This window comes from Protopterus annectens, chromosome 3.part0 (genome assembly GCF_019279795.1).
Source record: "Protopterus annectens isolate FY-2018-M chromosome 3.part0, PAN1.0, whole genome shotgun sequence".
In the NCBI taxonomy this organism is placed as follows: Eukaryota; Metazoa; Chordata; order Ceratodontiformes; family Protopteridae; genus Protopterus; species Protopterus annectens.
Genome location: NC_056731.1, coordinates 696,066,099 through 696,090,971, shown reverse-complemented (window position 1 = coordinate 696,090,971; position 24,873 = coordinate 696,066,099).

The window sequence follows — 24,873 nt, the reverse complement described above, 5'->3', positions numbered from 1 at the left end:
CCTCCCCTAGCTGATTGCATGTGAAACAGTTGTGGTAACATCCCCATCACCAATTGTATGGAAACACACTCCAATACCCAGGAACATCATGGTGGTGTTTGCCCTTATCACCCACTGTGAGCAGGAACTAGATCTGTTGTGTGCTAAACAGCATCTCAGATGGATTGTGGTGTACCTCTAACAACATACACTGTGGAAACAGTGTATCAAACGGGAGGTGGATGTGCCTGACCTGACTACAGCCTGTAAGTGCCGCTATACTGCATTTGGAGTAATGTTGCTTTCATAGTGTTTGTGTGGATATGGCTGATGTACATGTCTCAATACCTGCCATGTCAGTTCCATGTTGATGGGGAATCTCCATCTGCAGGGTCATCTGCAGCCTGGGCAGTATTATGCCCGTGGTTGCATGTGTCATTCACCCACGGAGCATCTAGCTGTCAACTGCTGAAAGTAGTGTGAGGATTGCAGTCAGTAGGTGGAGAAAGCTGTGGTAGTCACAGACGTCATACCCCTCAAAGGACATATGCTGCAACAAACCTGTAACAACAGTTAATGCATGTGGTCATCACAGCAACATGTCAATATTGGCCCTGTGTATGTGCTCCCAGCCACAACTCTATCAACCTTTGTACATATGTCGTGCATCAAGTGGTGTATATATGTTGTACACCATACTTTGTGGCATCATATCTGAGAACAGGCCACTGATATATCTGACAGCTACACATGTTATGTACAGTAGGGGTTACATTACATTACATTACATTATCTGCACATTCTGAGGATGTTTGTACAGTACTGAGGTCTGTGTACCTATAGTGAATGTTGACAGTGTGTGTAGTGTTGATATGTACCTTAGCCTGTGTACAGACTGTGGTAGATGACATTGTTGTAGTTCCCCTACTTTCAGATGTTACATGCTGCCCCACTGTATGGTACTGTATTGGCGTACATGTTTGTCGGACCATAGACACACATGTCCCATACCACAGACAGCCACCAGACCAAGCTGTGTAGCAGGCCAGTATATGTAGGGCAGTCTGTGAGTGGCACATATGAAGATGGTGTTGAACACATAGTCCATATACTTTCATACCATGCTAGCTAACCATATGTGGCTGTGGCTGTGCTCACATTGGTTGTGGATATGCACTGTCACACAGGTGTATCCTACCTTGTGCTGTGACATGCCTGTGGAGCCTGCTGTATATGCAGGTACATGTGCATTCCCCCTTGGGAGGTGTAGGCCAGTGTTGAGCCAGTCTGCCTGCATCCTGCACGGTGCATTGTGACATGCCTAGCAGCTGAGTGTACCTACCCAGTGGGATGTCATGTGCAGATACTAGCCAGATGTCCTGATGCCAGACCTCCCCTAACAGTCATGTAGTCAGTCAGGGCAGTGGGATGTAATGCAGATGTATGTCAATACCTATTGTGTAGTATGTGGCCATGGCATCCCTGTACCAGTGGCCATACTGTTACAGGCGAGGCAGGGGTGTGTGAATGCATGACCTATGGTAGACATTATATACCTGTCGTCATGTGTTATACCCATCTACATGGCCATCCACATCCATATTGTCAGGCATGGTACACATGTGTAGCATTAAGGGCGTATGTGTATACCTCTGGAATGTACAGACTGTGTCAGACCCCCACATATATTGACCAATATCTCTGCTGCAGTTCACAGAGGCATTACATGCTAGCAGCAGTACTGTACACTGATGTCCTTTGGACGTAGTTCAGTAACCAATAGCACACATGTTATGAGCAGATAAGACCTGCCATGTACACCATGTCTCTGAAGACAGTCCCAATGACAGTAGCAATAGCCTACTAGTATACCTGCTAGAGATACTTGACTTCCCCTGCAAATATGACATTGGGAACATACGGGCTGGGGTTGGCCTACACTTCATGTCCATGAACTATGGTGGGAATATATGTACATTTACATATCCAGATAGCCAGATATATGATTACATATGTGTACTACACCCATTTAACACTGTCATGGCAACCACCCACTATTGATCCCCACATCATGTGTGCGTGGTTCCATTACATCTCCTGTGTGATGAGCATCCATCCTGTGTGTGGGCAGCAGTGCTACCAATAGCATGTAGCAATACCCCATACAGGAGAACTGGCACACTCAGGTCAGCCACATATTTGTAGGAGGATCAGGAAGTACAGACAGACTATGAGTGGAGTTGTGTTATGCTTTTTACAGTACTGGTGTTACAGGGTGTGGGTGTACATACTAGCTTACCATGGAATGCAGTCTGTCTGCATAGCACACAACTGTGGGCCTACCCTCATGCCAGCCGGTGCTGTGCCTATCATGTCTTGTCTGTCCATCATACAGGTCTTGTGTCAGATAATACACTGGCAGTGTGTGTGTTGCGTGTTACTGGTACATGGCTACATCCATGGCCATCCATACCAGCAATTTCCTGACTAAGGATCTGTTATAGACTATCCTGTAACACCTGCACCTTGCGTAGTGTATGGCAATAGTTGTCCACATATGTGCCTGTATTCCGGTCTCTGTCCATCACCTACATATCAAGCTGTGCACATATGTCATGTTGTCAGTGGTTGATCCATAGTGGACTGGGAGTATAACACACTGCCATGTCTGCCATCAGTCCACTGCCATTGTAACCCCCACACATATGGTGGGAGTGGGGCCATATATGTGTGGGCGCCAACTACACAATACATGTGTGCCCTCATGCACTGCAGAGCCCATTGTACGTAACAGTGGTATATGGGCCTGTATAACTGAATCTAAGGGGGAGCACCAAAAAAGACCTAGGCTGCTACAAAATGTGGGGTTATCAGGGCTGAGCTGCCTTAAGTTATCTGGATATACAGTACCATATACCTCACATATATACACCTTACTGTCATGGATCTAGGTATTGCAGGACTACTGCCCCCTGCCATACAGATTGTTCTGTGTGTTGGTGTGCACATGATGGCATCAGTTATGCCAAGGTATGTAGCAGTTACAAGCCATGTGGTCATAAGACGTCTATACCACCCACTGTGTTTGTACAGTGTGTAGATAGAGGCTGCTGAACTACACACCTGGAGTACATACTGTCGATTGTTAGGTATCCTGTGGCCCAGTGTGTCTTTCCTATTGTACAATGTGAATGGCTTGGCCTGGCCTGGACAACAACAGCTGTGAACCTTTCCAGCCTACTGTATGAGTGTAACTGGTCCACTGTAGCATCATTCCATTGATATAGTTGTCATTGTCTGAACAGCTATATGGCATGACATGTATATCTGTAATAGTACACAATGACAGGTTACCATGTCAGAAAACTTGTGGGTGTTGTTTCGCCTATGACCTCTCTGTGGGTGTATGTTAGAAGCAATGATTGTCATTTGTATGGGTGGCACATACAGTGTCCAGTCATTCAGGGGTCAACTGTAGACATAGTGGCTGTTCCATATTGTGTGCACCTACCACTTATGTTTCGTACTGTACATATAACTGTGTGTGTATGTGTAGTCACATGTATATGTACACACACACAAATATATATATATATATATATATATATATATATATATATATATACAAAATTATGTATATGTATACCTGTATCTGCATATCTGTGTCTGTGTATCTGAAGCCTTGCAATGCTGATGGCATCCACATAATACATTCCTCATGGGAGCCAGAATGTCCTGCATGATATGTTATCAATAACAGCCTGACATCACACAGGTAAGATGTAGTACAGGTAAAATCGTGTGCCTATTTTGCCACTTGGGATCACCAACACTTGGTAGTGTATTGCAGGGCGGACGTGTTTGGCTGGGGGGGTGCCTATTCATATGACTCGTATAGTGTGTGGTGCCTCTCAACCCCATTAATGTTACATGTAGCCTGTTACACTCCACTCCCTAACATCTACATGTGCCTTGCAGGACAAGCACAACAGTGTTGCACCAATGGGTCTGTAGGCATGGGAATCCCCTTGAGGTCTGCCATGTGTGTGTGTATATGTGAATATCTGTAGGGTACATCGGTCTGAGTCAACATACTCCTATTACAATACACATTGCCACACAGAAGTATGGATATTGTTATTGTCCCCATAAGTGTGGCAATGCAATGCAACACCCTACTATGCCTGTGGCATGTGCATCACATACATAACCCTGTGGTACCACTGTTGTGATATGAAATGGGTTGTTTTTGCGTTGTGTCCTGTGTGTGATAATGGTTATATCAGAGTATCTAGATGGGTTCTAGTGTGTACAATATCCAGTGGGGGATGTGGTTGCTGTGTACACTGTCTTTACACTATGGTACACCTGGTATATGTCATGTGACCAATGTCAACATCCCCCATACAGGTAACAGATAACAGGATACAGCTCAGTTACACATGTGCTGTGTGCAGCCTACCTGTAACACATTGGACACATGGACTAGTTAGTTAGCAACTATACAACCAGATCTCTAAGATGTGTGTCTACCCGTTATGTGTTGGTCAATGTGTATATGATGGTATGACACACTATGTATTCACCATATACAAACATTACACCCCCCATTACTATATTGTACATGTCTGCGGATGGTCTGCATGTAGCATGTGACCTGGTACCCTACAGATGGTGTCATGTGTGCAATGACAGCCACACAGTTCAGTAGCACTACATACCCAGGTTGGTGTCTAGACACAGTGTCGCCAAGTCAGTATGTGTGTTTATGTGGATGGGTTGACATAAGGGTGCAGATTATACCTGTACCAGCAGGCCACTGGTCATGTTTGCATGGCCAATAACTGTTATACATACCTGTGGCATGTGTGCAACTGTACACCACATATGTCATGGCCATGGTGTCACTACACTAACATACCCCTGTGGAATATGACTGCAGACCATCCTCCTGCTGACACATGTATGCCTACAGCACAAATGAATGACAGTATGGGGATATCAACTGGTGTTACCAACAGCTGAGATGCATTCTAGCTGCATGGCTACACTACCTGACATGTATGCAGAACACATTACCCCTGGCTACAATCTACACTGCATTACATAGCGGCACTCTATCGCAGTCACCGTGTGCATGAGAACCATGTTAGCCTGTCCCTGCATCGATGTTATAGATGGCAGGGATGTGGCACAGTTATCATCATATGCACAGGGTATGTGAATGTCATCCTAGCTGCATGGCTACACTACCTGACATGTATGCAGTACACATTACCCCTGACTACATTCTACATTGTGGTACATTGCGGCACCCCATTACAGTCACTGTGTGCATCAGAACCATGTTAGCCTGTCCCTGCATCAATGTTATGGATGACAGGGATGTGGCACAGGTATCATCATATGCACAGGGTGTGTTGCAGTTTTGCCAGAGGCCGAGGGTGGTCCAAACATGTGTCACCATGTGTGTGGATGAGGTGTGTGGTTCCTTGATTGGGGCATGGTGATGTGGTGTGTGCCGATATGGGGTCACCCTAGGTGTGGTTGCATAGTGTGTGGGTATGCATGCACACAGTTCTGCCATGTGGCTGTCCCACATGGGTAATGTTGGACAGCTGCAGACAATACCTGGCACGGTGTGCAGTTCAGTGCCTCCAGCCACGGACATGTTGACTGTGTCTACCAGGGGTTCCATGGGCAGGTGCAGGTACAGACCTTGAGGTGCTACTCTCCCCTGAGGATGACATATGTCTGCTGAAACTTTGTCCCGCCTGGGCCTGACCAGGGCCATGTGCATGTGGCCTACTGTGGTTTGGTGTGGACAGCAGCCCCTGTGGTGTGCTGGGGCAGGTACTGCCAGTAAGGGAATGGCTGTGTGTCCTGGCATGTCCACATTGATTGCCAGCTGCTGGTGTCTCTGGCCTACGTCCATGTGGACATCGCACCACTCCCACTACACATTTTAGCACAGACATACCATGGTTAAGGAGGCCAACCATCTCACCCTACCATCTATCCATGACCTCAGTATATTCACGGAAGGCAACAGCGAGTTCATGGAGGCTGCCACTTACAGATGTGAAAGCAGACCTCTGCAGCCTCAAGACCTGTCTGGAGTGCATTTCCATATGTGCCTTTGCCTCCATTATGGCCTGAAACATGCTCCTGGTGGTAAAAGTTGTGGCGCCTCTGCCAGGGGCAGGATGACCAGCGGTCCTCTCATGAGCACCATGGTACATCTGCTGATGTGGTGGCCTTCCAGACATCTGGCTATGCTGACTGTCACTGAAAACAGTTGTCATGGACACCACACTTTTCTGGCCATTGCCACCAAATGCCAACTGTCCGTCTGTTATGGCCACATGTGATGGGGTTTGTAGGGGTACTGTAACTGTTTGCGGGCTTGGGGTGGCAAGGAGGGTGATGACACATGTTGGTGCAGTGTTGACATCTGACAACCCCACCTGTGCCTCACCTGTACCTTCATCATCATCGATGGCTGTAGGTACACCTTCCTCAGTATGCATGCAGGAGGGACCCTGATCCACCTTGCCACCTGTGAGGGCAACAAATACACATGTTAAGACTTGTACAGCAGTGCATAACAGTACACACCCTCACACACACTCACACTGACAGCCACCTTACTACCTCACCTTCCGTGGGTTTGCAGACAGTCCCACAGTCAGTTACATATGTTCCCCTTCCTGCATGGCACTTGCTAATATACACGCATCACTACAGATTATTAACATATCATACCTCTCCATGCCTACACGTGTGGTACCACACCTGACCTGTTACTCCATCACCTCCCTGACCTGGGTGGAGTAGGCTGTACATGACTTCACTGTTGTCACCCTGTATTACCCTGTGTATGGGCAGTAATGGTGTATGAGGCCCCTATATGGTTGGGACTGCTACATTCACTACATATGTCACACACCAGAGCTTCATACTACAGTCTTGCTCAGTCCATGCCACATCTGCTGCACAAGCGACCCATCATGCGGATGACAGTACAACCCGGATACACTCATTGATGTGCTGTGGTAATTCCCCATTGCATTTGTAGTGCTGCATATGTGGGCAGCCAGTTACCTATCTGCTTCTGGCAATATGATGTGTATACCTGGTATGTACTGCACCCCCCAATGCATGCTCCGTGCTACAGACCTTGTTATGCTATCAGCTGTCCTGTGTTCACATACCTGACAGGTTGTCCTGGTGTCCCATGTCCCACTCCATGTACAGCACAATTCCAAGGAGAAGTACCGCCATTTGGTCAATCCCACTATTGCCTGTGCATACATGGACACACACACACACACACACACACACACACACACACACACACACACACACCTGACATGCATCGTCTACACTTCACTAGATTGCACTTACTAACACAACTGAGTCACACACACAAACCCCATACTCCTACATGTTTAGTTGCACAACATTTTTACACACAATCCTCCTGTCAACATGCATTACACATGGAGCTCAACAGCATGTAGTACAATTATAGTGACATCATGCTTGCAGCAGTATACATGTGTGTGAGTCATAGGCTTTGTTAGTAAGTGATGGCCCCTCCCCATGTTAACACTGTACCCATGTACAAAGTGTTACTGGGGCCTGTTCCACTCTCTGCCTTGTACTGTGCACCATACCTCGCAGGGGTAGAAACCACTGATGCATCTGTAGTATGTGTCAGTTATGTCAGCTCCAATGCTCACAGCCCCTGTGTGTTGTAGCAACACATGCCTGGGATGATATGTGAACAGCTATCAGTTGTGGATGCCTGATGTCTGTGTTATAGATCACAACATCAGCAGAGCATATATGACCAGAACATGACTATTACACTGCAACCAGCTGACCTTACCATGGCTGTGAGGGGTGCCCTACACATGTCCCAGACCTTGGAATGGTTGCAAAATCTACTCATGTGCACATCCTTTGGAGTGCACACACTGCTGTCACGAGTGCTGTGGGGTCAGGGTTACATCTGCAATGTTTACTTAACCTGCTTGTGTGCAGCTGCATCCATGGTGGTGGTGTTGAGCCACACATGTCCCTACTGTAGGCCGTGTGTCCTGCCACATCCCTGTGGACACATTGCACATTGATGGCATGTTAGTTATCTTGCATGTGTCTGTTGTACACTTCAGATACCCCAGCATAGTCTCTACTGTGATGCAGTGCACTTCTCAGCAACAAAATGTGAATGTGTACAGCATGCAGTATGGGTAGGTGTGTTAGACATGTGCATGGGGGATAGCCCATAGCCATTACATGCCCAGTTTATCATCATGCATGAACACAAACCATACTTACCAGCTACGGGCTGCTGCCGTGGTTGTATCTTGGAGGGACCTACATAGGAGTGCGACAAAGCTGATGTCAGTGGCCACAGCTGTGGCATTCATAACAGGTGAATGCAGCATTATGTTATATCAACAGTAGAATTACACAATATTACAGCTTATACACAACAGTTTATTACTACTACACAGCAGCAGACAAAGTATATGACATCTCAGTTTTGCATGATGTACCTGTACAGATGCAGATGCATACACATGAGTGGTGTACTGAAGTGCCCTGGGGCCTTACCTGCATGCTCTTCAGCTGGTGTGTCGTTGGCACCCACCTCCAAGATGTGCCCTGCCAGGTGTTGATGTTGCAGGCAAACAGGTGCCACTAGGCTGCTGAGAAGCTCCTCCACACAGGTGAGGGGTGGATGGGTGGGTTGCCCCCCCCCATTGCAATGTGGTCCCCCCTTACGTCAGCTGCACACCAACATACATGGTGAAGCAGGTCATTGCAATGATGCCAGACCTGCTCATAGCTGTGGTTATGCAGTTTGACATAATTGACCCTGTGGACTAGCTCGTTCCACAGGGCAGTCCTCTCCTGCTGATCATGGGCTGTCCGGACGAAAAGAAGTACGTAGTGCTGTACCAGGTGGTCAATGATGATAGCTGTTTCAGCAGCCCTGTGAGTTGGAAGACGACTATGCAACATGATTCTTGGAAGACATAAGGATAGAAACCGGTCAGAGCCACTCATACAGCAGGGTTACCATAGTTGTTAATACACATATATGTCTCACCCCACCATATCAGCTACAACAACAGCTTCTCAGACTACAATTGGTATATCAGCTGCTTACCTACCATTGGGACATATGTTGTATTGCACCAAGCTTTGTGCTATGTGTATGTACCACGCTTTGTGCTATGTGTTTGTAGCCATGCTCCCTGTGGGGACACTTATCTTTGCTGGCCTATTACAGACTATTTCACCTGCATGCCATTGTCAGTGCCACTATATATATGTGTATAAATATACATCTATGTACATATATGTGTTGATATATGTTGTACGTTGTGGATATACCTATGTCTATATGAGTGTCTGTATCTGTACACATACACGTCACATTCCGTATCATACAGCTATGTGGAGTGCATACAGACATCCAGTCCACATTCTGTCACTGTCTTTCATACTCATCTGCACTGTTCTGCCTTGCTGCAACACAGACAGGTGCCACACGTGAACACAGCCTACATTAGGGTGGTAACTATGGTGTGAGAGTGCTGGTATGCCTATTACACACCTATGGCACTTGTGCATGCTACATTACACATTCACATGACTGTCCTGCAAGTGGTGTGCTCTGACACCCATGTGTCTATCATGACGGCAGTACATCCACCAACAGCTATTGTCCACACTAACATAACATACACAGATATTATGGCTGACATCTTTGTCATTCATTGCTGATCTGCACAGTTGGTGGGTATGTCCCACTGCTTACAGGGACAGACAGTATTGTCCAGAGCAGTTGCTCAGCGGGACATCATTACAGGGACAACTATAGATAGCACATATCAAACATTCTACATCATAAATCCTAATAATCTATACCTCATACATTACATTACATACAGTTATGTTTTACATACCTTTTAGTGTTTGGACGGGTGTGGCACCTTCCCAGTTGTGGCCTGTTGTAATTTGTTCCCCACTCCATTTTATAGGTATATTTGAGTTTTTGTTTTCTGTTTCTCTCTCTCTTTCTCTCTCTCTCTCTCTCTTCAATAGAGCGAATGAGTTGGTTTGAATGGATTTCAGCATGGATTTTGTAGGTGATGCACATGATCAGGTGATGGGCTCTGCACCAATCAGTGTGCGACAGTTGCTGACTGCGTGCAGCCTGCTGTGTAGTGATTCTGTTAACCATCGTCATGGCAAACCAGTACTATTAATTGCTTACTCATGTGGGCATTGTCCCTTCACTTTCCCAGTATGGAGGACATCCTTCCTTTATGTGGGCAGCAATGTTACAGATGGCAGGTTGCAGTACTTATTACAGCGGGGCTTGCAGACACAGGACAACTACACAATCTTAAGAAGTTCCAGACCTACAGACAGAGTAAGTAGTGTTGTTATGTGGTCTGTATATTGCTGGTCTTGCAGTGTTTGCATGTACATAGTAGTTTAGGATGGAATGCAGTCTGTCTGCATAGCTCTCAACAGTGGGCCTATCCACGTGATGGCCAGTGGATTGTCTGTTTGCTTTTGCCTGTGCAACACACAGGGCTTGTCCTAGATATATCCCCAGCAATCTGTCTGTTGCGTGCTAGCAGTACATGGTTACTTCCAGTTGTGTTCCTGATGTGTTATTCCTGAAAAAGGGTATGTTGCAATGAATCCTGTAACCCAGCAATGTGCAGGGTGTGTAACAGTAATATTACGAGTATGGCTCTGTGTTCCCACCTCTGTTCTCCACATATATGGCTGGCTTTGTCCTGCTGTGATACGGTTAGGGGTTGTTCGGTATTGGCCTATCATAATATAATGCTAGCATTCCTGCTATCATCACAGTCATATTGTGGACTCCCACGGCATTTGTTGGTCAGGGTCCATACATGTGACAGATACATAGACATTATCACAGGTAAGAAATGTCCCCCTAGGCCTTGACTACAGGGTGTGACTGGCGTCTACTGAACTACATCTGTTATTGTTTATTGTTACCTATCTTGATGGCAAATCCTTTGTCCACAGTTGTACGAATTGATGGGCCTGGACTGGAAAGCATTGTATGTTGTATATCTGCACTGTCTGCATCTACTTTTCTGTGTGGGCCTTGCATTCCTCACTGATTAAATAAGTGCAGATCTATGTGCTGTCAGTAATGGCATACATTACTGTAAAATACACCATTAAAGGTTGTCTGTGTATACATATCTGTGTGTTGTCTCATGTCCTTTGAATAGTAAGTGGGCTATGTGTAATTCAGTACTCCTGTACAAGTGTAAATGTAAATTAGTAGGTTATACAGCAAAACGATGTTGTTATACCGATTTCACATGGAAAATAGAATGTGCTGCAGTGGGACTCAAACTGAGAATGCATGTGCGGTAGGCAGATGCATTGACCACTACACTATTGCAGTTCTGCATAATTTGCATTTTTCTACCTTAATGTCATACCCATGCTCCCTTTCCCAGGCCCCTGAGCCCCACGTACACAGCATCCATCCATTCTGCAGTTGCTAGCCATGCCATACCACACCTACACACATTTCCCTCTCTGCTTGTCTCGGTACTCCTCCATATTACTGTCTCGATGCAACCGTCTGCACGATCTTCGTATGTTTAGTCCACGTACATTCGAGCCTTCCCTTCATCCACCTGCGATACTAGTGGGAACATCATTGTGACCCATAAAGTGTGGTGTGTCCCGGCAGGGACAGACCTGTTGTTGTGTCACGAGTACACTTCGCTGGTCTACACTGTTTCTCCCACTGGTAGCATCCTGTCAGGGTTTTGAGAAGCAGTGGTTTGCGCACACACCAGACCAGCCACATCTCCTGCTTCCACGGATGAAACACGCCCCCATGCCGTGCCCCATTTTCCATTCCTCTCTTCAGTATTATACAAGACTACTGTTCTCACAGTATGCATGGACAGGCACTGTTCAGTGGTACTCATAGACTGCTCGAAATACTGTGACTGAGCATTGTGCACATGTTTGCTATTATTAATGTACATATTTACATAAATTTCCTATACTGTTTACTGACTGTGACAGATGATATGTTTGTGATAACAGCAGCTGATTGTACACCTGCCATGCCTTAATGGCAACTCACTTGGACTATAGTGTGCAGGGGGGGGGCCTGGGAATGCTGATTATGTTATTACTGGCCATGATGAGGGCTGTGGCATGCCTAAGGCACTGCAGGGATAGTGTGACCAGCTATGCGCTGGTGTGCACTAGGCTCAGACTTGCTGCCCTCTGTTTATGACATCTTACACTGGGTTGGCCTCCAAATTGCTTAATCAGTGTGGCCATTGCTTACCGCCACCCAAACAGGCATACTCCCGCTTGCTGCCGCATACCCCTGCATTACTTCATGTACATGTCGGTATTATGCATGCTTAAGTCAGGTGTACATGTCAGGTATGACTGTTCACGAAGGTCAGTGTAAGGTTATGTGGGATTCCAGTTTAGCATTTCTGGATAGGTTACACTCAGTTATTTGGGTTAGGTTTAGTTATGCCATACCTGTGTTTTAGAGTAGATGTGAATAGTGGAGGTGTAGACGGGTAGGTTGAGTGGGGGACATCTTAACTGTATAGTAGGCCATTCAACTGATTGGTGGGGGAGCAGTAGTGCAGGTTTGCCAAGTGTTGGGATATGTATGCGAGGCAGGATAGGAGGTGTCAGTGTCAGTAGCTGGTGTAGGGGTATGGAGTGTTGGGGGGTGGTGGACTTCGCCAGGTGGTGATCCATGTGTGCTTGGGTTTTCCCTTCATGTGTTATTTACATGTGTAGTTTGGGACAGCTGTGGTAATGCACCTGGACTGGGGGTTCCAAAATTCTGCCAATATAGTTGTGCAGAGGGTGTCACCTCCTTGTGACTGTGAACATTACTACGAATGCAACAGGAGTCGATAGGTAAGTGGTGTTATTGGGCCACACAGAGGGGCTGATAGTAGAGGACATGTCCAGGGATGTGCAGAACAGCTGACGGGAAGGTCCACAGCTGGCCATTTCTTCTACATCTACAGCTGTGTATATACCCTGCATTTGGGGGTAGGTCTGGACACTCACACCCCTGGGTGGGGGTGGGGACAGCAATAATACCTTGTGATGCCAATTAGTTTGGCTTATGAGCCTACAGTGGGGTTTTGCGACCATGTTTCTTTGGTGTCATTTAGTAGGTTTGCAACACATCTGGTTATTTTGTCCATTGCCCTGTAAACTAGACATTGCTGCTGTGAGACTTGTACTGGGCATGGCTGTTTGTTAGGTGTCGGGTCTGCCCAATGTACACTATTTCTTACATCCCTGGGGCATTCCACATAGAACTGCTCCAGCCAACACCTGCACGCCTAGGCCCATACTTACATACCCATAGTTCTCCACCTGCACCTCCTCTTCTGCATTCTTCCTTACTCCGGGTCCAGGTCGGGTCTGGCCACACCAGTACACACTACCCACTCCCCATTTCTCGGGACCCATCACATATGCTGTCTCGCCCCATGGATCATTAGACTTCCCCAACCTTGTAGTCCGAGAAAATGCATGCCCTGCCATTCGACATCCATGTAATGACTGGAAACTCAAAAAGCTTTGACTTTTTGGCTTGTCCCACAAGGGACATTCTTGTCTTTGTTTCAAGAGTTGGGAGGGTGGCGTAATGGTTAAGGTGTTTGCATTGCAAACACAAGGTACAGGGTTTGAGTCTCACAAGGGATAATTGGCTAGACTTAAAATGGCTCACAAATGGACAGTTAGCCTAATACTAATCTATGACACTATGAAGATTAGACTTGGTTGGGTCTCTCCCACTGGTAGTATCCTGCCTGTAGTCTGGGAAGCAGTGGTCTGTTTACTTTTATTGTGTGTTTGTATGTTTCACCTGTCTAGCTGGGGTGGCGGTTGATGCTATGTGTTACACATTTGTTGATTGGACCTTCACCCCCATTGGCACGGCCTGTGAACATATATATATATATATATATATATATATATATATATATATATATATATATATATTTACACATATATGTATATATATATATATATATATATATATATATATATATATATATATGTACATATATATATATATATATATATATATATATATATATATATATATATATATATATATATTTATAGAGCGACATATGGATGTATGGGTGTCTGCATATGTATATATCTATATGTGGGTATTTGTCGATGTGTCTGTCTATGTATGTATACATTTGTACTACAGAGAGGGAGAGGTATATCTGCATGTAGTTATGGGGTATATATACACACACATACCTCTACATATTTACATCTACATCTCGTTATACCATTCTTTGCCATGTAAAATAGACTGTGCTGCTGTGGGACTTGTACTGGATGTGGCTGCTCGTTATGTGTCGGGTCTGCCCAATGTACACTATTGCTTTAATTCCTGGGGAGGTCCACATAGAACTGCTCCAGCCAATGCCTGCATGCCTAGGCCCATAATTACATACCCATAGTTCTCCACCTGCACCTACTCTTCAGCACTCTTCCTTACTCCGGATGCGTATAGCTGCATACATATATATATATATATATATATATATATATATATATATATATATATATATATATATATCTAATGACATGTGGATGTATGGGTGTCTGCATATGTATATATGTATGGTTTACCTTTATATCGTCAATCCCAATATGGGCAAAACGGCTTCTGTGAATACCGCTCCAACATCGAATTCCACATAAGCGAATGGCAAAACCTTGCTCCTTTTTTACCCATGCTAGCACTGGTGTGGAGGTGTGGTGAGGCCGGAAATGTCAAAAGTTGACATGATTTCGACATTTAAAAATTTTCGTGGTTTCGGTTTGTTTAAATGGTTCGATTAAGTGGCCAGTTGATCATGTGTGATCGACAATATAAAGGTAAACCTATATGTATATGTGTGTATTTATTTATATGTCTATCTATGTATGTATACATTTGTACTACAGAGACGGTGAGGTATATATCTATATAGTTATGGGTATTTATTCAAACACATATACCTCTAAATATTTAGCTACATATCCTGCAATGTTGACTGGTATTGCTGGATACTGTGTTTCGTGTGCACACCGGCCAACCTTGTGTGCCACATATGCTTTGCGATACCTATGACTAAATCCGTTAGTGTACACAGAGTCACACGTGACATCTATTATTAGTACCAGGAATACATTCGTCCCATGTGGGACAACCCACACATTGGGTATTTGACCTTCATCTACACCCAGGGTTACAGAGGTACCCCTGGCTATGTGCATGGTCTATGGCATGTGCCACACCTAGGATACTTGGGTCAGAACATCAGATGGGATGGGTCCCGAGGGGGGGTGAGGGGGCAATGGGTGGTGGTGTGGTAGCTACGGGCTGGGAACCAGGGCAGGGATGGTGGCTGCATGTGTGCTGCAGGTGGGTGGAAGCAGAACTGTAGGTTATGTATGTATGGATTGGGGATGGTCTGGGTTGGATGGGCCTATACTGCTCGGCTTGCCTAGTGGGTGGAGGACAGGAGTATGTGATGTTGATATGTGACACATGACAGAGGGCTAATTTAAATCCCTAGTTCAATGACAGACGTACAAATCTATGAGCTTGGTAGTGTCTTGCAGGGCGGAAGTGTCTGGCTGGGCGTGGAGGTATGCAAATTCATACGTGACATATATTGTTTGGGGCCTCTCAGGCCCATTGACATTGCATGTGGACATATATGTTTCTGTTCATCTACCATTGGTATCTACATATGTCTGGCCATATATACCTCTGTGGGTATATATATTTGCTTACATATTTCTAACTATGTTGGAATATACCTACGGAGACATATATCTGCGTACATATGTCAATTGATGTGTATATGTGGACATATAGATGTGTAGTTGATAGCATTTGCTTGTATATCTGTTCATATATTTGTATATATATATATATATATATATATATATATATATATATATATGTATATATCTCTGGATATTTATATATATGTATATATATATATGTGACTACATCTATAGATATGTTGTATCCATTTAGATAGTGATATATTTGCGCACACACGCCCATCTAGCTGTTGGTATACATTCGCTGTACTGTTGCATGACTGGGCTGGGGATATGTTTCTGACAACATACAATTTTTGCTTATCTGGCATGGCTTAGTGGTAGATCATTTCGTGTATGGTGTGCATGGTCCTGGATTCCAGCCTTGCAGAAGCTGTTTGTTTTGTTGCTGGACAGAACACCGGCCATTGGATACGTGCTTAAGGCACTTTCAAGCGGTTGTAAGCGGGTTTGTGCAGAGATAAGCACTGCTGGCTTCTAGTCACAGTGTCTTACACCTAGTTAGCGTCTCCTTTGCTTAATCTGTGTTGGCGGTGCTTCACTCCATGCAAATGAACTTGCACACGCTTACTTGTGCTTACATATGCTTACTACTGCTCATCTGTGCTTATGTCTGCTTACTGCTGACTTATTCATTATGGTATTGACTCTTCACATGTGCATTTAATGCAGTACTCCATTTCACATTTAAATGTTATTTAGTAGGTTGTACAGCAATAAAATGTAAATAAATGTTCATATACAGGTTTACAAGGAAAATGGTACATGCTGCAGTGGGACTCGAACCAGGAATGCCTGCTTGTTAGGCAGACGCTCTGACCACTACACAATTGCTGTACTGCTTCATTTGCTTGTATCTTCCTTTTTATCCTCTTCAGCCTTTTAAGCTGCTTTAGTCGTAGCTAAGCAGTGGGCACACCCGCGCACCTATGGTTAGCTATACTCGGGGTTTTAAAAATGAATAAGGGGGCTACTTCTTTTCATTTTTATGTCCTGTTGCTGTGGCACACATGGGGGACTGTTGTTGGGGATATGGGGACACCTATGAGCGGTCTCGCTCATTTATGTACACTTTCTGCTGTTCTACTTTGCAGGGGCGTGTTTATTCTGAGAGCTCTGCTCTCAGACATGCCCCCTGCACTAGTACACGCTCTGTGTAGGATTAGGGGTTCAGGCAGCGTGCCTTCATTAATATGCATGATGCGCTGCCATCCTCCTCCTAAATGGCTGCTTCCGTGCAGGACTAGACTAGTCCTGCACGGAAGATTAGTAAATCCGGGGGTTAATATTTATAGTCTCATTGAGACCAGGAAACTGGTCTGCACATAATAAAATTTGCAATTTACTTTCACTACACTCCAACAAGGTTTTAAAACCACCACAAATTACTTCTAAAATCACTGTGTTGAATACAAAAAAATAAAACTTTTTGAAATTTTCACACACTGCTGCATTTCATGCTAAAGCATTTGTTATGTCTTTATCATAGCTAAGGTGTGTTTAAGTAGAACAGGAGTGTAGACATACAAAAGGGACTCTAGATATGTAGATATATGGACAGAAATGGCATACCATATACAGATATGAGTGAAAGCATCCTCCTGTGTGTCTGAAAAATTAAAGGAAATAAGTTTTAATAATCTGGGCATGTTTGCATGGTGCACCACAGTGTGCAAACATGCTTTATAAAAAAAAATAATAATAATAATAAAAAAAATAATAATAATATTATGCGACAGAAATGTATTGTATGATAAAGGAGAATCCCATGAATACAGCCAATGCCTTCAATACCATTTTTACTGATGCAATCCAAACACTAGCTAGTCAGCTGTCACCTAATACCTTCACTTTACCTTCCTATAACTCAACCCCACCCCCTCCTTTTCATTTCCAGCCTGTCCCAACAACATACATTCTAACCCTTATATAAAAATTGAAACCATGCTCTCCCTCAGAAGACCAACTACCTGCTGAATATCTTCAACTATCAGCCAAAGCTATCGCCTACCCCATTTCCATTCTGATCAATAGAACTATTAGCGAAGGTCACATCCCTAGCTTATGGAAAGTCTCCCATATTATCCCCCTTCATAAAAGTGGACACTCCACTGAACTCTCAAACTACCACCCCATTGCCCTTCATTCTGCTTTGGCAAAGATCATGAAGAAATGCATCCTTAGGCAATTACTCAACCACTTAATCCAAAATAGCTTACTTTCCAGCTGTCAACATGGATTCAGACCTTCACACAGCACTACCACTGCCCTCCTTTCCTTTACTGATTGCATTAACAAAAAACGCAACCTTAATAATCTTTCCTCTGCACTATTTATTGACCTGTCTAAAGCATTTGACATGGTAAATCACCAGATTCTCATAAACATACTCAAATCCCTGTCACTTTCCATAAAATGGTTCCAGTCCTACCTAGATAAAAGACAACAGGCTGTATTATGGCACAACACTCTATCCACCCACCTGCCCATTACCCTTGGTGTCCCTCAAGGGTAAATACTAGAACCTCTCCTTTTCTCCATATTTATTAATGACCTTCATCTAGCCATCCCCCAAGCCACATGCATACAATATACTGATGACTCCACAATGATATGCTCAGCCACATCCACTTCTGAACTTCACTCTTCTACCCAGAAGGTATTTAATACAGTTGAACAATGGTTCACACAGCGTTGCCTTCTCTTGAACCCCCAAAAAAGTAAACTCCTCCTCATCAGTCCTACTCACAAGTCCTCTCCTTTTGATTTCTCATTTACATCCACCAATGGTACCATTATATTACCAGACCCAACCACCAAACTACTTGGTATCACCATTGACAACAATCTGAACTTTGATATCTATATCAACAATACTATAAAAACTGTCAACAAAAAACATGTCTCTCTCTATAGGATTAAACCCTTCCTTTCACCTACAGCCAAAACAACTATAGCTCACACTCATCTAATTTCTACACTCCTCTATGCCTCACCCATTTTTACTAATCTATCTAAGAATAACCTCAGCAAATTGGAAATGTCCTACAATAACATTGCCAGATTTTCTATAGGCAACCCATTTAGAACCAACCACTGCATTAATATAAAGCAGCTAGGATGGCTAGAACTACTAAACCTGATTAAATTCCACCAACTAACCATTGCCCATAAGACTCTTATAAACCTTCCAATACTCCTATTCTATCTACCCTCATCACCCCCTATAAAAATCTGAAGTCCTTACGTTCCTCACACAAACTTCTTGTATATACCTCTAAACCTAATGACAGGGCTGGGGATTCTCTCTTCTCTGATGCTGTTGGAAAATCTTGGAATCTTCTCTCCAGTGACCTTTTCTCACTTGCTTCTTTATCATTCTTCAAAAACAGACTGAAACCTTTCCACAGAACACACTGGTTATGCCCCTGTACTAAACCTGACAAGTCATCTATCTCTTCATCTAGGCTCTGCCAACCCCATACTTCTCATTAACTGTTATACCTTCCTTATTAACTATAAATACCATCTCCCTCTAAATTACATTATTTCCAACCTCTCTGGATACTTATTATTGAGGGAACTATTTATTAATATTACTATACAATAACCTGCCTTCCTTTTTTATTATGTACTGTACCTGCATGTTGCATTGTACCTGCATTTTGCACTGTTATGATTTTTGCCCTCACTGAAAATACTGTGTTAACCTGTAATATGCATTGTATATATGACTGTTGTTGTTATTTATTTGTTGTTTTGTTGCTTCTGCCTTGGAGCTTATCTCCCAGGGCCTCTACTGAAAATGGACATATATCCAGTTAGACTAGCCCGGTCAACAAATGTAAAATAAATAAAATAAATAAAATGACATTGGTGGAGTATCTATAATGCTGAATTGGTGCTGTTGCTAACATGGTAGGGCTAGGACGCATGTAGTTTCCAGGCTGTGAGCATGGATCCCTATGCAAACTACGTGATTACTGAATAGTATAAAGGGGTAATCATGTCCGCATATCCCTTTGTGTAGGCAGAGAACCATGTAGGTATTTACAGAGGAGGAAGCTGACATCAGGGCAGGGTGTGTCCGATGACTTCTAAGCTTATTTCAGCTTAGCTGTGCCTGTTTGCATGGCATGCCACTGTACAGAGTGTGTACTTTCAGGGGTGTGTGTGCACTAACTTGTAAGCTTTCTTTAGCTATAGGGCCAGCATTTCCATGTATTTGCCCAATGCATGACTTTGCTGAGCATGAAAGTCTGGGGGGTGTACACTAGTGTTAAGATTTATTTACCAATGGGGTGTGCATGTGCATGGCGAGCATCAGTGCTGAGTGTATCTTAAAGCCAGTGACATATTAATTAGTTTTGACCCCTGTTTAGCTTAAACTAGGGCCATTAAATGATGTCAATGATGTATTAGGCAGGTTCACTGCATTATAGATTGCCAATCACACAGTCAGCACCTACAGCAGAGCACTATAAAGTAAGCAAACACCCTACATTCTGATTTTCCCCCATACTTTGCACCGAGTACAGACTTGGTTGTTTTAACCGAGACAATGCTAGGGGTTGCTGCAGGTCTGCTACATCTATATGTAGTAGATGCTGAATTCAATGCTGCTGCTGCTGGATAGTAGGCCTAGACACTGAAGGAGAAGAGTGCTCAGGCCCAGGGTAACCTTCCAGGAGCTACATGAGCTGGAGATTGTAGAGCACTACAGATTGGACAGGGACAAACTACAAGAACTCACTGAGCTCTGCAGCCCTCAACTCAGACTCAGAGCCAACAGAGGGAACCTATCCGAGTGGAAACAAAGGTATGTGTAGCCTTTAGGAAACTAGTTACAGGTACTTTTCAAAGACAAACTGGGGACATGATAGGGGTCTCACTGGCATCTGCTTCCAGGGTACTCCACCAGTTCCTGGATGCCATGCTACTACATGCCAATGAGCACATTTCTGTCCCCCCTTACCCCTGCGGTGGGGGCCAGCAATACGCAACACTTCTAGCATGTAGCGCACTACCCTGAGGTACTGGGTGTCATAGATTGCACTCATGTATACATCAAGTCACCACATGGTGAAAAGGGTAGAATCTACATCAACTGCAAGGTGTACTACTCCATCAACTGCCAGGTCATGTGAAATGCCCAGGGTATCTTCAAAGTGTGTGCTGGCAGCCCTGGCAGTTAACACGACTCCCATTTCTGGCATGCATCGCAGCTGTGCCAGATGTTTGCTAAGGTGGATATGCCAAATGGCCATTTACTGGGGGATGCTGGCTACACACTGGAACCGTGGATGATGACACCCATCAGAAATGCACACACACCCATGGAAGAATGCCGTAATGAGGCACAAGCACAAACTAGAAACATCATAGAGCGTGAGTTTGGGCTTCTGGAGTCACAGTTTTGGTGCCTTCATATATCTGGTGGAGCCCTGAAGTACTCTCCATCCACATGTACACCTATATTCACAGTATGTGCTGTGCTACACAATATAATCCTGCAGTAACAGCTACAGCAAGATCAGCCAAGGGAAGGGATACACAGCCCCCCACAACTGCCTAGGTCACCACAGTCACAGGAGGAATCAGAGGAGGAACCCCCTGATGATGTCCCTGGAGGCAGATGTAGGCATGCCCCATGCACTCTAGCTTTGGCTAAGAGACTATGCATAGTGCATTCACTGACAATCTAGGGCCCTAGGACTAACACCTTACTCCTACTCACATACATATAGTAAAATTGCTGATGCCAGGTGACCCACACAACCTGTATCTATAAACATATTGGCTGTGTACTGCTTGCATCACACAGAGTTTTCCCTGAACTACAGTTCTGTCAACTGCTGCATTCACAAGTTAAGGCTCTAACCTACACACTACTTGTAAGGATTACTATAATATGGTATCATATGTATGTATGGATCTGCTGCATTTATGCAAGGAAATGTAGTGGGTATGTGGTGAGATGTAACATCTACATGGGACTACAGATACCCAGTCCACTAGTATTTTTTCTGTAATATTCACTAGGCCTCATGGTTGGAATATTCACTACAATAGACAAGGGAGATATTAAACAGTGGGGTCACATGATATTTGGACTACTGTCTATCCCAGCAGATCATGTGCTGTTGTTCCCCCACCCCCAACACAGCAGTGATCCCCTATCACTGCTTTAACAGTAAGTCCACAATGGTATATCAACAAAGCAGGCAATCTCACGGCTGTAACATAGAACATGATCACACATTGTATGTCACACTTAATGCAGGAATAAAAAGATACATATTTATGCTGTTGATTGTGTGATGAATGACTTCTTTCTGTCTGGCAGCCTGTGTGGCTCAATGGACAAGGGAAGTTAGCATGGGTGATGGTGTTGATGGTTCTAATCTGGAAGTAGTCACATCTTTTGCATGTGAGGTATTATTATGTAGGTGTTTTCACAGACAGTCTGGGTGTGGTGTAACATTATGAACATCAGTCACATATTAAGTACAGCAGATAGCTGGGAATGCTGTGGACATTTCAAATTAAGTGCAGTACTGCAGAAATAGGGACAGATGTCATTGTTTGTAACACAAAATCCCAGACAGGAGTACAGGTAGGTGTGGCCTGGAGTCACTTTATAAGTACTGAAAGTCCCTCTGGGCATGACCATACACTTAGTTATAATGAGCGCTATCCTGTTGGCCCTTCATCAAAATGACTTGTTATTTATAGATCTGTCTATACATACAGATATATTCGTATACATATCCATCTGTCACTATCTCTCTTTCAGATACATAGCAAATCTATCTCTATGCAGTGTTAAATAGATATATACTGATATATATATATATATATATATATATATATATATATATATATATATATATATATATATATATATATATACCTATATATGTTAGAATGATACATAGACTCTGCCAATATCTCTACTTAACACATATACATATCATACACACACACACACACACAGCTACATTTATATATACATCCCTGTTACATACATGAAAATCTGCGTGGATTTCTGTATGGTCCTACATACCCTAATAATGGTGAGTAAATCTGCACTATCACACATCTATACTGTTGCTCAAAGGAGCCAAACTAAGGGTGCAGCAGCACATAATCCACTTGCCTACAGACACCTATGCCTGCTGGATGTCACCATGTAGACCGACACAGGTGATCAGGTGGTGTAATGTATAATGTTGACAATGCACACATGGACAGGGCACATTCTTCCTCCCCACAGTTTTGCTTATCTAAGTGAAAACAGTCATATATGGCCATACTGATAACTTTACACACATAGCTAAGATAATAACTGTTATCTCAATTCTGGGATACTAGATCCAGATAACAGTACAAAGCAATATCACTCTGCAGACCACAGATGCTGTGCAACACAATCCTAGTTTGTGTAATGCTCATGTACTGTGCCTCCAATGCCATATATGACACACTTAACCTGTGGCGCATGTGGTAACTACTGTGATTTATACTGTGCAAGACTATATAGGTAGGGATTCTAATCTCACTCCAGGCTACTTGGTGCATGTGTGTGTACACCCCTATAACACAACTGCCATGCCCTCATGGGCTATCCACCTGCAATCGTTATGTACTTTTTGGTCCTGTAACTTGCTGCTGGCTTCCAAACTGCCCTCTTCTACAAGGCCTGATGATGTCATCCATCTTAAGACTACCAGCTGACAGTGTTGTATCAGACTTAAGATGTGGCATGTGTGATAAGTACTGTGAGCTATAGTGTGTAAGACTAGATAGGTAGGGGTTCTAATCTCACTCCACATGTCTTGTATTGTATGATCACTTGATAACCTAGAAATAGGTTGGGTTTACTAGCAAACATGTGTGCATTATGTACTGTGATATGTAGTGTGTAGCTTTCATATACATACAGCCAACTTGCACTGTGTGTGTGCCTTGGCATGTGCTGTACTTAGTGATTGGAAGTGGTGCTAGCCTCAATGCAGTGATGTATGTGTTTGAGCCTGTTAGAGCATTTTACATTATGTTATGGAATCATAGGGCATTTGAACTCACTAGCATAATGGCCATACAGCCCTTACAATCATAGATATCTTTATACCCATAGTTACAGGATCAGCACATTTTGCTCCAGTCCAAGAGGGTCACAAGCAAATGCCCTGTATTGAGATGATGGCCACCCAGCCAGTCATACAGATGGCATGTGCTGAGGTGCACTGAGGTGCATTGTGTGCCATTAGGCAGGGTTCTGTTTCAAGAGTGTGTTGAAGTCTGTTAGATAAATCTCTTCAACAAGCATGTAGTACTAATGTCACATATGAGGTTAATGTCCTTACAGTGAGTTACCCATCTACTATGCCTCCTACAGGTAAGCAGCATATGCAATCAAGCAGGGTCACACATTGCCCCATATGCAAGGCACAGATCACCTCTGAGTAATCAAATGCCACAGGTGACAATGACACTCATCGCAGACGATTCCCATTGAGCACATACCGAAGACGTGAAGTGTCCTTGTGAAGGACCATACTTTTCTATGCAAATGGAAGTGCTGCTTGGAGAAGTACATCACCAAATGGCAATTGCATTCAGATATTGGAATGCTGAGGGAAGAGTACTTGGAGGTTATGAGTATGTCACTTACAGGTGACTGTGGCCTCAGCTATGCCATATGAATTCCTGCCATACCACTGTAGAGACATAGTGGTCTGAGGCACATTAGGTGTAAACCTGTGTGGCCAGGTCTGTGTGCCCAGTTTATTCACTCCTGAATATGTACAGCACATGTTGCAACTGATGTCCAACTTGTCAGGTACATAGGTCTAACTGATGGAAATGATACCTCATATATATTTGCATGGAGTTTATGGCCATAAGTATGTCAACAGGCATATGTTTGCAATA